Below are 10,115 nucleotides of genomic sequence, written 5' to 3' on the forward strand. Positions count from 1 at the left end.
CCAATAGACCAGGCAGCCTGAGCCACATCCTCCCCAGACAGCCCGTTGAAATGGGTTGAAACCTTTAAATACCTGGGGGTCCATGTCTCCGCTCAAGTCTCAGATTTCCTCAAACTAAATTTAGATCCGGTGGTGGGGGATATGAAAGTAAAACTTAAAGCATGGAGTAACTTGCCCTTATCCGTTTTCGGCAGAGTTAATCTCCTCAAAATGAAGGTCATTCCCAAATTCACTTACCTATTTCGCCATTCTCCGCAGTGGATTCGCAAATCCTTCTTTACTAAACTCAACCAACGATTTTCAGAGTTTCTTTGGAGCCCTTCCCCACCCAGATACCGGCTGTCGACCCTGATGAGGCCAATGTCGCAAGGTGGCATGGCTTTCCCGGACTGCCAAAAATATTTTTTGGTGGCACAGCTGGTGACTATGGTTTGGTGGTTAAACCCTGACAAAACCAACGTGGCTTCCGCCCTGGAGGCCACGGTGGTGGGTTCTTGGGAAACCCAAAATTTCTAATTTATAGAGGCCCACACGCCCCTTACCCACTAACCCCTTCCATGCTTACCACCCTGCGGGCTTGGCGAATGGGCCTAATTATCGGAAAACATAACCAGTCAGAAATGTCCCCCAACGCCCCCTTATGGTTAAACCCCAATTTACCACATCTTAACAAACTCACAGACCCTCAGGTATGGACCAGATACGGCATAAAATTAATTTCGCAGGTGGTGTCACAGGCTTCATTGCTTTCCTTCTCCCAGCTCTCCTCCCAGTACAACCTGCCGAAACACTACCAGTTCCGCTACTTCCAACTATTGCACGCATTCGCGGCTCAGTTTCCACGCTCCTCCTGCATCCTAACCCAGTCCGAGCTGGAGAAGACACTTAGATCTGGTTGTACTGAGAAACCCACATCGCGCTTATATGCGCATCTGGTCTATGTGTCTTTGCCACCTCTAGTCCGCCTCTGGTCCCGTTGGCAACGCGATATTCCCGCGTTGGATGATGACGACTGGGATGATGTCTGGGACTTCCCCTTCAGGTCACTAGTTTCCATACGTGACAGATTAATACAATTTAAAATAGTGCACAGGGCTTACTTCACCCCACACAGACTTCATTTGATGAACCCTGCTCACTCTCCCAAGTGTTGGAGATGTGGCACATCCCCAGGAGACTTCTCTCACATTTTCTGGCACTGCCCAAAGATACAACAATATTGGGGGGAGGTGCTTGCCCTAACGAACAAAGTCGCATCGACTAACTTACCACTGACAATGGAAATTTGCCTGTTGGGCCTAATAGAAAACCTTGTTCCCACAATAGCTAAACGCACAATGATTGGGTTGTTATTATTTTATGCTAGGAAAATCATTGCACTGCAGTGGAAAAAATCTAATCCCCCTTCAAGTGCTCAGTGGAAACGTCTGGTCAATGAGAGTCTTCCGCTATACAAAGATAACTATGCTAACAGAGGTTGCCCGTCGAAATTTAAAAAGTCTGGTGTAAATGGATGGAGGCATTGAATATTGCCCAGTGAACATCGATCGGTTACAGATACTATGTTATAGAGATAATAAGTATACATAGCTCTTAGATACACGTAATTTGTCCTGTTGGTCCCTTTTTGACTAATAACCCAACTGAAAACTACCTCTAGTAGGAGGACAGTGTTATATATACCCTGACTATGCATTGTGGTTAGTAACTCATTCTGAATACTGTATGTACGCTTTCGGCTGTTATACCTGTACAATATAAGCAACCAAGTTGTATGTGTTTTGTGTGTTTTAAAATTGAATAAAAATAATTAAAAAAAAAAAAAAAAAAATTGAAGCTCAGAGAAAAATCTACAAGGCGGTTATTGATTCGAGAGAAATAATTATCCAACTGTATAATAATCAATAAGTAAATTATTTAAAATAACACAAATGTATATAAGGTAAAATCAATACAACATAATTACCCTTTCCAAAATGGCTACTGGTCGGAAATGCTGGTTACCAGAGTTTTAAAATGGCTGCCGTGGCTTCCAAGATGGGTTCTGCTTAAAGAGGAATTACTTCTTGCGACCTCAGAGTTTCAAAGTATCAGGAGTCAAGGAATCTTTATGAATGTGAAGATATGAGTTGATGAATGGAGTGTGTGTATTTGTGTGTCTGCTTGAGTGTTCTCCTGTGGCAGTGATGGTGAACCTTGGCACCCCAAATGTTTTGGAACTACATTTCCCATGATATTCAACTACACTGCAGAGTGCATGAGCATCATGGAAAATGTAGTTCCAAAACATCTGGGGTGTCAAGGTTCACCGCCCTATGGCATCTATCTTGATCCTATATACCATTTTAGACAATAGGCTCATAAAAATTATTATAACCCTAGCCTAGAAGGTGTGACTTCTTTTCCATTGGTTGAAAGATCTATTAATTACCTTTTTGTAGATTTAGGTAATATCACTTCCAACCACTAAGCATGTCTACGGGCAAAAATATTTGTTCTGAAATATCTCTTAAGTAATATGTCCATATTTCATAATGTGTATCTGCTTGTGTAGTGGTGCTGAGATATATATATGTCATATATACAGTATATGTCATTCACAAACATGATAGGTATACTTTAAAACAATTCTTACTTCTAATATGCTCTAAGTCTAAATAATATATTTTTTATGTTCTACAGAATAACTATTGCACCAGTAGATATTGAAATTATATCTGTGGAATGGAATATAATTTATATTATTTGAATGTCATATATTTTCTGAAATACTACTGGGTAGAATGAGTTCATAGGTTTCCTTTATGTGTTTGAAATGAACTTTGGACAGACACAATGAATATTTAGATAGAGTTCAGCTGGATAAACAACTCTCAACTCTTATGGGCTGTATACAACTGTCCCCCACTGGCTCTAACACTGAGAACCAAGCGATGAAACCCCGCCAATCACTCGGTTCAAAGAGCTCTGTGAGCAGAGAGCTGCTGACTGTCAGTCACAGGCTCTCTGCTCTGCCCCCCCCCCATCACTGGAGCACTAGGCTGTGGAGGGGCGGGGAACAGCCAGCTCAGGCTCTCAGCAGCTGAGAGCCTTAGCCGGGTGCCGGTCTAGGCATGTGGGTGGATCCCGACTTCATTTCTGCAATCTTGCCTGAGTCTGGACCAGCTCTGTGATGTCAGCCAACAGCAGGCTTCAGCCCACTGTCTGCTGAAAACAGCCTTGGCTGTACTTCTCCTACATAAACCTACATAAACCATAGAAATCAGGTTCACATTACAATTTGTCTCTTAAAAGCTCATTTTTTTTCAGCTGTCGGTAAAAAAAATTTGGTGCAACCAACATACGTGTAATATACAGTAGCAATGGTCATCTCCACCTAGCAGCTGAAGTGCTCACTACTTAGTTCAATGTTATGCCAGCATGAGAAACCTCCAGAAACCTGTGAGCGGGGGGGGGGGGGGGGTTAAAGGTTTCAACTGCCTACTAGGAGACTCTACAGAGTTTAATCCGGCACTGGATAACAGTTATTGATTGATCAAGGTTTCTATGCAAAATAATAGCAAATGGATAAGTCAGTTTAGGCTGAATGGTTTTGGACCTCTGCTATTCATAATACACTGGTATGCATCACTGCCCAATTAGACAATATTTTAGTTGGACACTAAAGCCTAGTACACAGCTACGGTCAGAGCCGCTGTACTAGCTATGCAAAGTTAGTGCAGCAATCTCTCCTGCTGAGCTGTTGTTCTCACAGAGGGGTACCCCCTGCCAGAACACTCTGATCAGTGCTCTTTCTCTGCCATTGACTGAGAATGCTGATCGGGAGTCGGTCGGCTGCTGGGTTTTCCAGCATGCATGTCCAAAAACCAACATACACACAGGTTGAATTTCGGCCATTTTTTTTTAACTGGTCAATGTCTCATGACATTCGGCCCATGTGTACAGGGCTTTACCTTGTCATCTCTCTTGTGGTTGATACCAGAGCCCAGGGCCGTCTTTAAGACAGGGCAAAAGGGGCAGCTGCCCTGGGCCCTGTCATTGTTGTGGGGCCCATAGCAGCTGTCTCATACTTGCCAACTATCTTGGTTTAAATTTCCTGTTCCTTGAAGTTTTAGTCCTATGCTGTGTCCCAATATCTCAGTGTGAAGTGCTGCTACTAATGCTGCCCAGCTCTGCCCTATTGTTGTGTACAGATGACTCACCTGCAGACCCTGTGTTTACATGTAAATAACCGGCATTAATATGTAAATAGTGGCGGCATTCATATTTATATCATGCCCCCCTCCACAGGTCAAATCCACCATCACCTATACTAAATGCTGCCCTCCAGGGAGGTAAAGGGGCATGCTTGAAAGCCCTGCCTACAACTGTGGTCATTAAGCCTAACATCTGCCTGTTCTGCAAAGGCAAGCAAATTGGTGGGGGGAGGGTAATGTGGGGTGTGCATAGGTAGGCAGAGAAGGAATGACAGTTTGGGTGCACAGGTGAGCAAGGAGGGGATGTATGGAGGTATGGAAGGTGGGTCCAAAGATGAGCAGAGGAGGCAGGTAGAGTTAAAGGGTGGAGGGTTGGAGTGGAGAGGATGGGGGAGGTTTGGGGTGCAGAGGTTAGTAGGGGTTTTAGGATGCAAAGGTGTACTGACAGAGTGGATAAAGTTGTAGGTAGCGTGTAAGGCAGCCTATTCATTTCAATGGGCTGCTCTATGCGCTAGAAATGCGGAAGAAAGTCCCTAACCCTTTTTCAAAATCACACGATGCCAAGGCACATGTCAGCAGATGTGTGAGGGTGTCATTAACAATTGATGGCATCGCTGTGTATCTGCTAAAGGGCAGCACGTTTCTGTGGTGTCAGAAAAGTGATTTTGCATGCATTCCTGACACACACAAATGTGAACACAGGTTAAATGTCTCAGTTACTTTGGTGGTCAGTGTAAATCTTCTCATTACATTGGTGTTTGGTGTAGAATCCTTTCATTCACTAGTGACCAATGTGAATGTTCCCCTTACATTGCTGGTCAATGTAAGTCCCTTCTTACATTAGTGGTTATGGTTACTGTGAATGCTTCTATTACATTAGTGGTCAGTGTAAATCCCTCCTTACATTGGTCGTTACTGTGAATGCCTCTATTACATTAGTTGTCAGTGTAAACCCCTATTACATTGGTGGCTAGCTTAAAACACCTCTTTATATTGGTAGTTGGTAAAAAAATCAGCATTGCCACTGATCACACCCTCCTCTCCCCCCAGCACTGCCACTGATGCCAGTAGTTCTAGGATCCCTAGGAGTTTTCTCTCTATTGATGGGTCCCCTCACCTCCTCAGTCCATGGTGTGCAGGCAGTGAGAAGATGATGTGCTGTAACCTCTAGCAACCAATTGGAGAGCAGTATTACTGTACAGTAATCTCTAGCAACCAATCAACAAGCAGAAATCATGTACTCTAACCTCTAGCAAATACTCAGTGAGCCGTAATGTGTGCTGTAACCTCTAGCAACCAGTCAGTAAGTGGTAATGATATGCTGTAACCTCTGGCAACCAATCGCAATCGCTGCCTGGTCTGATACAGTAAACTGATTTTGCGTCTAGCTACTATTTATTGTATGTCTCAGAGCAGGTGGAGAACGAAATTGCATGGGGGGCGGGGGCTGGTGGGGGCCCCAAGAAAATTTTTGCCCAGGGTCCAATCAATATTAAAGATGGCCCTGCCAGAGCCTAGGGAGCAGTATGATCACATCAGGAGACCGAGTAAGATAGATTAGGTACTCTTCTTGGTTTGCGGGAGAGGAAGCAGACCAGTAATTGAACATTGACATAATGGGGGTTTATAGGCAGCAGTGCGGAAACGGACCATGGTGGAGGTTTGAAATATAGGAAATGAGAGTAATAGCTGAACTCCAGGATAAGAAATATTGGGCCAAGCTAGCCCTAATGAACTATTAACTGCATTAATAGGCGTGCTGTATGTATTGTATGTAACCTTAGGTACATACAATATACAGCGTTGTGTTTCAGCAGTGGGATGAGAACTTCGCTTCTCACTCCCAAAACAAAACAGAGTTGGGCTGAACACACTCAGACATTTGTAGGAAGGTCTGTATTCTATGAATGAACACAAAACTACCTCTGAGTGACTGAGACAGATAGGCAGACAGATGACATCATAATCACAATAAAATAAATATTACCAGGTAAACTATTTGTAATTATTTCTATTTCAATTCTGCTGGCTCCTGTTGTCTGTCAGGGAAGTGCTGCTTCCCTGAACATTTGTGTAGATGGAGGAAGGGAGGAGGAGGAAGAGGGAGGAACAGGGGACTTCCTAGCCATTCTAGACTATGGGGCTGTGTATTTCTATTGATGTGCACAGTGCAGGGAGACACAACTCTAGTCCCTGCATGTAAGGGTGGCTCCATAGGCCACTATAAAACAGGAAACATGGGGCAGTGGTCATGGCCCAAGCTTAAACAGGATCATAGGAAAGGATTAAAAGATAAAGAAGCTGCATACTCAGTAAATGATTAAATCGCCTGCTGAAAGTGCTTTAAAAAAAAATAAGGATTTAATATCAATATATAAGTGGAAATAAAAAGAAGTGCAAATAATATTGAGTGGAAATAAAAAAAAAGTATTACAGACAGAATTGTTTTGTTGCAATTGCACTAATACAGCTACAGTAGATTTATTTACAAGAATCAGATGGCTATTGACATACTTAACAACTTAATTTATTGACACGATTTCCATTTTGTTTCATCAGGCAAAGAGGCGTTATCTCAGACTGTGCAGCTTAGTGACAGAAGTGACATTCCTGGTGATTCAGCAGTTTTCCTGTGATAAGTCATTAGGGCCTCTCCTATTGTGCAATTAGGTGAAACAAACAGGCAGGCTTGACAGTGAAGGCTCGTTAGGGGACTCATTACATTTCTTTTTTCCTACATAGAAACACCTGGAACAGGTTTAGTTACAATGTCAGGAATATTTACTGAACGTTTAGGATATCGTATTGATGACAAAAATTGGCAAATCAATCTAAAATTCTGGGATAGGATGGATTAGGCCAGCTTAGCTACTACATGACTACAAACAAGAAAAAAAATAGTAAATTATTATATATATATTCATGATGAATTTTGTATGTATAAATGTATTATCTGATATGCTGTGTACACGCTCCAAAATGTATACAATATTTATAATACAAAAAATCGTAGTATTATATATGGACCTACACTCATTTGGAAAAAAGTTTGGGTACCCCCAAACTTGAGCACGCGGTCCAGGCATTCTTCCCTGGGCACATACTGCCCAAAATATACATATTGCTCGGCGCACATATATTTACGTCCAGCCACAGCAGCTGTCACATTCATCTGTTCCCTCCACCTGCAGGTAAACGCTGGAGCCTCATGCCTAGTGTGCATGAGGCTTTAATCTAATACAGGAAGAAATTGGAGAGCCAAACTTCCATTTATGTGCTTGTGGGATGAGACACAGAACAATGGTCACATCTAAGTGCACGCCATAATGTTCAATCGCCAATGCACAGGACTCCAAGCATTTTCATATACGAAGTGTCAAGCATGCAGATAGTGCCAGGACAAGGTCATCCAGTACCCAGGACGAAGATAACAAACTGTGCACCCCCCCCCCTAATAAGGACACAGTGAAATGTATGTAATGCTTGTGTGATGCTCCGAAATACTACCAATAGTTGTGGTACACCAAAGTGAACTGAAGAATTTAAAATGTTGCACCAAAATGGGCCTCGGGAAAAAATTTTCCCCAAGTTATTGGTGTCACCGAAAGAAAAAAAGGTCTCACCATCGGTAGTGTCACTTGGAGGAAAAATGTCCTTGTGTCACTGGAAGCAAAAATTTCCCTGTATCAGAGGTAACTCTGGAAGGACAAAATATCCCTACATCAGTGGTGTCACTGAAAGGGAAAAAGGTCCCAGCATCGGGGGTGTCACCTGAAGGGAAATTGTTCCTGTGTCAGTAGTGTTGCTAAGAGGGAAAATGGAGCTGCATTATTAGCAGTGGGGAAAAAATGCCCTTGCATCATTGGTGTCAGTAGAAGGATTGATTGGCATCTCTTTTCATTGGGATGAAGGTGCATGGAGGGGTGCATGGAACTAAAAGGCTCTAAGGGGCTTGTAGGGAAGAAGGGGGGCTGAAAGGCTCATTTAGACTGTGCTGTTACTCTGAAAATTTATCTGCTTTTCATCTGTGTACTCACAGTTCATGCCTCAGTCTCAGAGCAGGAATGAAAACAGAAAATTGAATAATTACCTTTCCGTAATTTTCCTTTCCTGGTGCCTATCCATGGCAGCATACCCATGGTTGGTTGCTCCACCCCCAACCAACCCACAGGACCAATTTAACTCTATAAAAGAAAGAGACAGCCCCCCCATATACCATTCTTGTAACTAGACTCAAACTTTAAGGATTATAGAAAGGGAGGGCATATGCTGCCATGGATAGGCACCAGGAAAGGAAAATTACGGAAAGGTAAGTATTCAATTTCCCATTTTCCTGGTGCCTTCATGACAGCATGCACATGATAAATAACTCACTCACAGGGAGGGTTGCTACAAAAAAAATGTAATTTCGATTATAGAGCAGACAACTGTAAAGCTTTTTTTCCGAAGTCGCGAGAAGTAAGTGCGGCTGGATCCAGACTATAGTGAGTCATGAATGTGGTGAAGGATGACCAACTTGCCCCAGGACAGATAGTTTCTGGAGAGACTCGCGCTAAAGCTGCCCAGGAAGAGGTCGTTTCCCGCGTCGAGTGAGCATTGATCGATTTCGGAACTGGAAGACCACTAGCCCGATATGTCCTCTGAATGAGACGTACAATCCAACTTGCCAAAGTTGTCTTTGATGCTGCCATTCCTATTCTCACGGCCTTAGGGATCACAAAGCGACGTTGATCCTTGCGAAAAGATTGTGTTAGCTCAATGTAATGTCGGAGAGTCCTTGCCCCCTCCAGCTCGTGCAGTTTTGATGTTGCTGGATCTTCCTCAAAAAGCTGGGAGCACCCATTCTTGGTTAAGATGATATACAGAGGGAACCTTGGGGACGAACTGGTGTATCGGTTGGAGGACCACCCTGTCTGGGAAAAACGTAATGTAGGGATCTTGAGCCCCTAAAGCTTGGATCTCTGAGACCCTTCAGCCAGAGGTGATGGCAATTAGAAATGCCGCTTTGAGAGTAGTATCTTCTAGAGAGCATTCTTCCGTAGACGCGAGTGGAGGAGCTGTGAGCGAACTGAGCACCAAAGGTAGATCCCACTTTGGGTATAGAGTTTTTCTTGGCTGTCTTAATCCAAGGACTGCCTTTAAAAATCATTCTATCAGAGAGTTTAGAGCCCACCTGGTGTCTGTTAGAGTTTATAAGGCTGAGACCTGTACCTTAATGGAACTACATCCCAGGCCTAGATCTAACCCCTTTGTAGAAACAGGATAATTTCGTGAACACCTGGCTTTAACGGGTTGAAATCGTTAGTTTCCACAAATTCGGAGAATTTTTGACAAATCTTGTAGTAGGTGCTATTGGTGGAAGCCTTTCTGGCCTGAAGCAATGTCTGTATTACTTTGTGGGAGCATCCCAACTTTTCCAGCCTCTTCCGCTCAATTTCCAGATCCTCAAATCCAGGATTTCTGGATTGTGTTTGGAGGAAGTTATGAAGTTGGAGTGCTCTCAAGAAATCTAAGGCAAATCTTCCATCCAAGTGCATCAGGGTCAGGATTGATGGCCAGCCTTCTGAATTGAGAAAATGTGACACTTTGTGACACTGCGCCTGTATCCAACAAGAGCTGAAACAGGCCCCCCCACAGACCAGAGGGAAAGTCGGGATTACCAATACAGGGTATAATGGTGACTTAGAGGTGGTAATAGCCGGGTTTTTGCTTAAAACTTGGCAAATCTTAAACTACACTCCTTTATATGATGCCACAGTATACGTGACCTGCAGACCTGGCAAAACCATGATCTTTCCTGGATGGGTAGAATAGCAACCGTCAAGATGACGGTTCTCCCCCCGTATTCCATTTTATTTTAAATATCTTCCGATACCAGTCCCTTCTGTTTTCCTCCGGCAGTTACAGTCCCTGATCTAT

The sequence above is a fragment of the Aquarana catesbeiana genome, linkage group LG01 (genome assembly GCF_042186555.1).
Source record: "Aquarana catesbeiana isolate 2022-GZ linkage group LG01, ASM4218655v1, whole genome shotgun sequence".
NCBI lineage: Eukaryota > Metazoa > Chordata > Amphibia > Anura > Ranidae > Aquarana > Aquarana catesbeiana.